We start from the raw sequence: 6,057 nt of genomic DNA, 5'->3' as shown, positions 1-6,057 counted from the left end.
TCAGATCAGGCTTGCCAGCTCTGCTGGCAGACAGGACTGTCCTGCAAGAAGCCGTCCAGAAGTTGGTGGAGGCACAGGTCATTGTGCCAGTACCACCTCACATGCAAAACAAAGGTTACTATTCGAACCTTTTTGTGGTACCGTAACCGGATGGTTCGGTCAGGCCCATTCTGAACTTAAAATCACTAAATCCCTTTCTGAGGGAGTTCAAGTTCAAAATGGAGTCCCTAAGGGCAGTGATATCAGGTCTGGAGGAGGGGGAATTCCTAGTATCCCTGGATATCAAGGATGCGTACCTCCACATTCCGATTTGGCTGCCGCATCAAGCTTATCTGCGATTTGCACTGTTGGACTGTCACTTTCAGTTCTGAGAAATCGGGCCATTCAAGTGCAGTCGGACATTGTGACAACAGTGGCTTACATAAACCGACAGGGCAGAACGAAGAGCAGAGCTGCAATGGCAGAGGTAACCAGAATCATCCTCTGGGCAAAAAAGCACGCGTTGATGCTGTCAGCAATCTTCATTCCAGGAGTAGACAACTGGGAAGCGGACTTCCTCAGCAGACACGATCTCCATCCAGGGGAGTGAGGTCTCCATCTGGAGGTGTTCAAGGAGGTAACAGATCTTTGGGGCATACCCCAGATCGACATGATGGCCTCTAGTCTCAACAAGAAGCTTCGGCGGTATTGTTCCAGGTCGAGGGACCCGCAAGCAGTGGTGGTGGACGCCCTAGTGACTCCATGGGTATTCCAGTTGGTGTATGTGTTTCCTCCACTTCCACTCATCCCAAGAGTTCTAAAGCTCATAAGGCGAACAAAGGTTCAAACAATCCTCATTGCTCCAGACTGTCCAAGAAGGGCTTGGTACGTGGATCTACTGTATAACTAAGAAGTGGCTATACAATGTAAGCCACCTGGTAAAGCTAAGTTAGAGATTAATTGGTCATTTCGGCAATAAGGTGCTTACCAATAATTCTCTACTAGCTACATGTTAGCGGTAGAATTTGCCTTATCAATGTTAATCTACTACCATACCACACCGCGCATGCCCAATCTCGTCTGATCTTGGAAGCAATACGGTGTTGGGCCTGGTCAGTACTTAGGTGGAGGACCACTAAGGAATACCAGGTGTTGTAGGTTTCTTGACGGCATTATATTGGTTATAACACTAACTTTATATATTTATGCCTCTTGGGCCTGTTAAATAATGCCTTTTATATTCATCAATATTTTCACAGTTTAGCTTTACCAGGTGGCTTACATTGTATAGCCACTTCTTAGTTATACAACATTTCCATTTCTTTCGGTGTACCTATATTTTATTATAACATAATTAAAGGTTACGTTTTAATTATCTCATTTTCTTACATTACTGTTTATTACTCAAATTATATTTGTTCCCAACAAAGGTCACTTTTTCCTGTTTTTCTTCTTCTTACCACATACGTATTGGACCTATGGGAGCACCATCGACAATCACCGTTAAATTCTACTTATAGAAATTCTCTTATTGGTAGATGGTGATAAATTCCAGAACTACTTTCTGGTTGGTCGGTTATCTTGGAAACCTCTTGAAAAATTTAGAAATTAAAATCACTTAGTCCTGTGCGGCATCCTTAATCTAATTCCTTACTACGTGGATCTACTGCAAGAAGAGCCGAGGCCTCTTCCTCTTCGGGATGATCTGCTGCAGCAGGGGCCGTTCGCCTATTAAGACTTACCGCAGCTACGTTTGATGGCATGGAAGTTGAACGCCTGATACTAGCTCGGAAGGGCATTCCGAACAAGGTTATTCCTACCCTGATACAGGCTAGGAAAGGAGTAACGTCTAAACATTACCATCGAATTTGGAAAAAATATGTATCTTGGTGTGAGTCCAAGAAATTTCCTGTGGTGGAGTTTCAACTGGGACGGTTTCTCCTCTTCTTACAAGCTGGTGTGGATATGGGCCTAAAGTTGGGATCTGTGAAGGTCCAGATTTCGGCCCTATCCGTTTTCTTCCAAAAACAATTGGCTGCCCTCCCTGAGGTTCAGACCTTTTTGAAGGGAGTTCTGCACATCCAACCTCCCTTTGTACCACCTACGGTACCTTGGGACCGTAACGTGGTGTTGCAGTTCCTCCAATCGGACTGGTTCGAGCCTCTACAGGAGGTTGAAGTCAAATTTCTTACGTGGAAAGCTGTTACTTTGTTGGCTTTAGCTTCTGCTAGACGTGTGTCGGAGTTGGGGGCTTTATCATGTAAAAGCCCATACTTGATCTTCCACGAAGATAGAGCTGAGCTCCGGACACGTCAGCAGTTTCTTCCGAAGGTTGTGTCGGCATTTCATATCAACCAACCTATTGTGGTGTCAGTGACTACTGACTCCTCAATTTCATCAAAGTCCTTGGATGTTGTAAGGGCCCTGAGGATACATGTAAAGAGGACTGCTCGCCCCAGGAAATCGGCCTCTCTGTTTGTCCTGTATGATCCCAAGAAAATTGGGTGTCCTGCTTCTAAGCAGACGATCTCTCGCTGGATCAGGTTCACTATCCAGCATGCATATTCTACAGCAGGCTTGCCGTGTCCTGCGTCTGTCAAGGCCCACTCTACACGTAAGGTGGGGTCTTCCTGGGCGGCTGCCCGGGGTGTCTCGGCGTTACAACTTTGCCGAGCAGCAACTTGGTCTGGGTCGAACACGTTTGCAAAGTTCTACAAGTTCGATACTTTGGCCTCTGATGATCTGAAGTTCAGTCAATCAGTTCTGCAGGAGCCTCCGCGCTCTCCCTCCCATTCTGGGAGCTTTGGTACATCCCCATGGTACTAATATGGACCCCAGCATCCTCTAGGACGTAAGAGTAAATAGGATTTTGGTGACTTACCGGTAAATCCTTTTCTCGTAATCCGTAGAGGATGCTGGGCGCCCGCCCAGTGCTTCGTTTTCCTGCAATTGTTATCTGGTTCAGTACAACTTTGTTTTTAGTTAAGTACTGCGTTGTTTACTTTGTAAGTAATGTTTTCAGCGGTTGCTGAGTTTTCAAGCTAAGTTAGCTTGATGTGCCTTGTATGTGTGAGCTGGTATGAATCTCGCCACTATCTGTGTTAAATCCTTCTCTCGAAGATGTCCGTCTCCTCGGGCACAGTTTCTAGACTGAGTCTGGTAGGAGGGGCATAGAGGGAGGAACCGGCCCACACTCTCAAGCTCTTAAAGTGCCAATGGCTCCTGGTGGACCCGTCTATACCCCATGGTACTACTATGGACCCCAGCATCCTCTACGGACTACGAGAAAAGAATTTACTGGTAGGTAACCAAAATTCTATTTTTATTGTATCTCTTATCATCCTGCATTTGATGTACAGTGTGTTGGTTTCTGAATGTACAGTATATAACAAAAGATCCCTATACACATTAAAAATTCAATTGTATGAACAATTTTTATTGGATTGTACATCAGGCGCATTGTGATTGGATTGTAAAAGATTGGACCGTGTTTGTGTCCTGTGCTGCACACTACTTACAATCCGATCTTTTTTTTATGTGATTGCTTATAATCAGATAAGTTTAAAAAAGCATGTAGTTATTGCTTCACACATGTTACATTGTTGGTCTGACAGAATTTAGGATGTCTAGAGCATTGTTATACTGTGATTGATGACAATATTAGATCCCCTTAGTTCAACCGTTTCTACCAAATACCATTGAATATTAATTGATTGGTCCATTTTCATTTTTGGTATTGGACTAATGTGGGGTTTTCCTGTTTTTTTTTTTTTAACACTGTTAAAATGTGATTATTCATTTGAAGACTTGAGACAACAGTCCCTTTATCCAATCCAACTGGGGACACTGGAGTACAAGTTGGGTATACACAGTCAGTCACTATTGGGGTCTGTCCGGCCTCCTCTATGTCACTAATGGGGGCGTGCCCCAGCCATGGCGTCACTGATGGGGACGAGGGTGCTGAGCTTTCCCTAAACTTTCCCTTTAATTTGAATACATGCGTGCACCTGCGCATGGTATGTATTCACGCAGCGACACGGCAATGGGCAGACTGTTTTAGCAGGGTGCCACTAAAGGGGCAGGGCAAATTTTGCTAGAACATCCCAGCGTGAAGATTATGTAAGAGCAGATTCAAGTCCCACGGAGCGGTGGGTGGGAGACAGAAATTTTGAAGACGAAGGACTTCCTACATAAATGTTTAAATCATAAAAATCAAGGCCAACCCCCTCTAAAAATAAGATATGATACGTGGACACCTACAGCTTTAAGTAATCAAGGCCAGACCCTCATCCAGCATCAACCGAAGAAATTGAAGAAAACGAAAGAGCCTAAAAGACAAAGGAGAAAAACCATGGCCCTCATTCCGAGTTGTTCGCTCGCAAGCTGCTTTTAGCAGCATTGCACACGCTAAGCCACCGCCTACTGGGAGTGTATCTTAGCTTATCAAAATTGTGAACGAACGATTCTCAAAAATGCGATTAGACACTTCTTAGCAGTTTCTGAGTAGCTCCAGACTTGGCATCTGCGATCAGTTCAGTCCGTTTAGTTCCTGGTTTGATGTCACAAACACACCCAGCGTTCGCCCAGACACTCCTCCGTTTCTCCAGCCACTCCCGCGTTTTTCCCAGAAACGGTAGCGTTTTTTCGCACACACCCATAAAACGGCCAGTTTCCGCCCAGAAACACCCACTTCCTGTCAATCACATTAGGATCACCAGAACGAAGAAAAAACCGTGAGTATAATACCTAACTGCATAGCAAATTTACTTGGCGCAGTCGCAGTGCGGACATTGCGCATGCGCAGTTAGCGGAAAATCGCTGCGATGCGAAGAAAAATACAGAGCGAACAACTCGGAATGACCACCCATGTCTCTCTCACCAAGCCACATAAGGCCACCAAATATGATTGTAATGAGCTACAGAAACCAGCTTACGGGCACTGAGCATAGTTGGAATGATTGTAGCTGAGAGCCCTTTCCTCTTCAGGATTGAGATCTTAACAGCCATGCTGTCAAACGCAGATGAGGCAATGCAGGGTGGCTGAACAGTCCTTTCTACAACAGGTCTGGAAGAGGCCAGGGATCATCTTACAGAAGTTGGAGTTGGAGAAGGTCGGAGTACCATGACTGACAAGGCCAAACCAGTATTACTGTTGCTTGTTCCCTTTTGGCACGTTTCAGAACCCGGGTAAGAAGAAGAAATGGAGGGAACCGGTAGATCAGTTGAAAGTTCCAGAACTCCTGGATCTCTTGCTCGGATGAGGAAACTTGTGGTTTAGCCAAGACGCCATCAGATCAACGTTTTGCACCGGATCCTGAAAGACGTCTGAGTAAAGAGACCACTTGCTTGGGTGAAGATGTTGACAACTAGTAGTCTGCTTTCTAATAGTTGACCCCAGTAGTGAATATCGCCACTATGGTGGGAACATGATTCTCTGCCCGCTTGAGAATTCTTCATTGCTAAGAAACTCCTTGGGGGGAATTCAAATGTTTGAAAAGTCAGTTGGGTGTCTGTTTTTTTTACTATCTAATAGACAGGATAAAACAGACACCGAACCGACTTTTCACACATTTGAATTCCACCCTTGTGTCCCTTTGATGATTGGTATATGCCACCTCTGTAGCATTGTCGGACTGGATCTTTGCTCTGCACCCTAGAAGTGGCTGAGCTACTATCAGAGCATTGAAGATGGTCCTGAGTACAGGGGAGATCTACTTATGGCAGTAATTAGTGATGAGCGGGTTCGGTTTCTCGGAAACCGAACCCCCCCCGAACTTCACCCTTTTTACACGGGTCCGAGCCATACTCGGATTCTCCTGTATGGCTCGTGTAACCCGAGCGCGACCGAACGTCATCATCCCGCTGTCGGATTCTCGCGAGATTTGGATTCTATATAAGCAGCCGCGCGTCGCCACCATTTTCACTCGTGCATTGCAAATGTTAGGGAGAGGACGTGGCTGGCGTCCTCTCAGTTATTGTTGAATTTGATTGTGCATTATTGCTTAATTCATTGTGGGGAGGACTGGGGAGCAGCTGTATAATATAGGAGGAGTACAGTGCAGAGTTTTGCTGATCAGT

The 6,057-nt window shown here is 45.4% G+C and overlaps 1 pseudogene; it reads left to right on the top strand.

Annotated features, from left to right (window-relative positions):
* Window positions 1-1,021: 1,021 nt before the first annotated feature.
* LOC134943890 (5S ribosomal RNA) lies at window positions 1,022-1,140 on the top strand (annotated as a pseudogene).
* The last annotated feature ends 4,917 nt before the right edge of the window (window positions 1,141-6,057 follow it).

The sequence above is a fragment of the Pseudophryne corroboree genome, chromosome 1 (genome assembly GCF_028390025.1).
Source record: "Pseudophryne corroboree isolate aPseCor3 chromosome 1, aPseCor3.hap2, whole genome shotgun sequence".
NCBI classification, from domain to species: domain Eukaryota; kingdom Metazoa; phylum Chordata; class Amphibia; order Anura; family Myobatrachidae; genus Pseudophryne; species Pseudophryne corroboree.
Note: the sequence above shows the minus strand (reverse complement) of the source record. Positions and strands in the feature narration are given on the sequence as shown.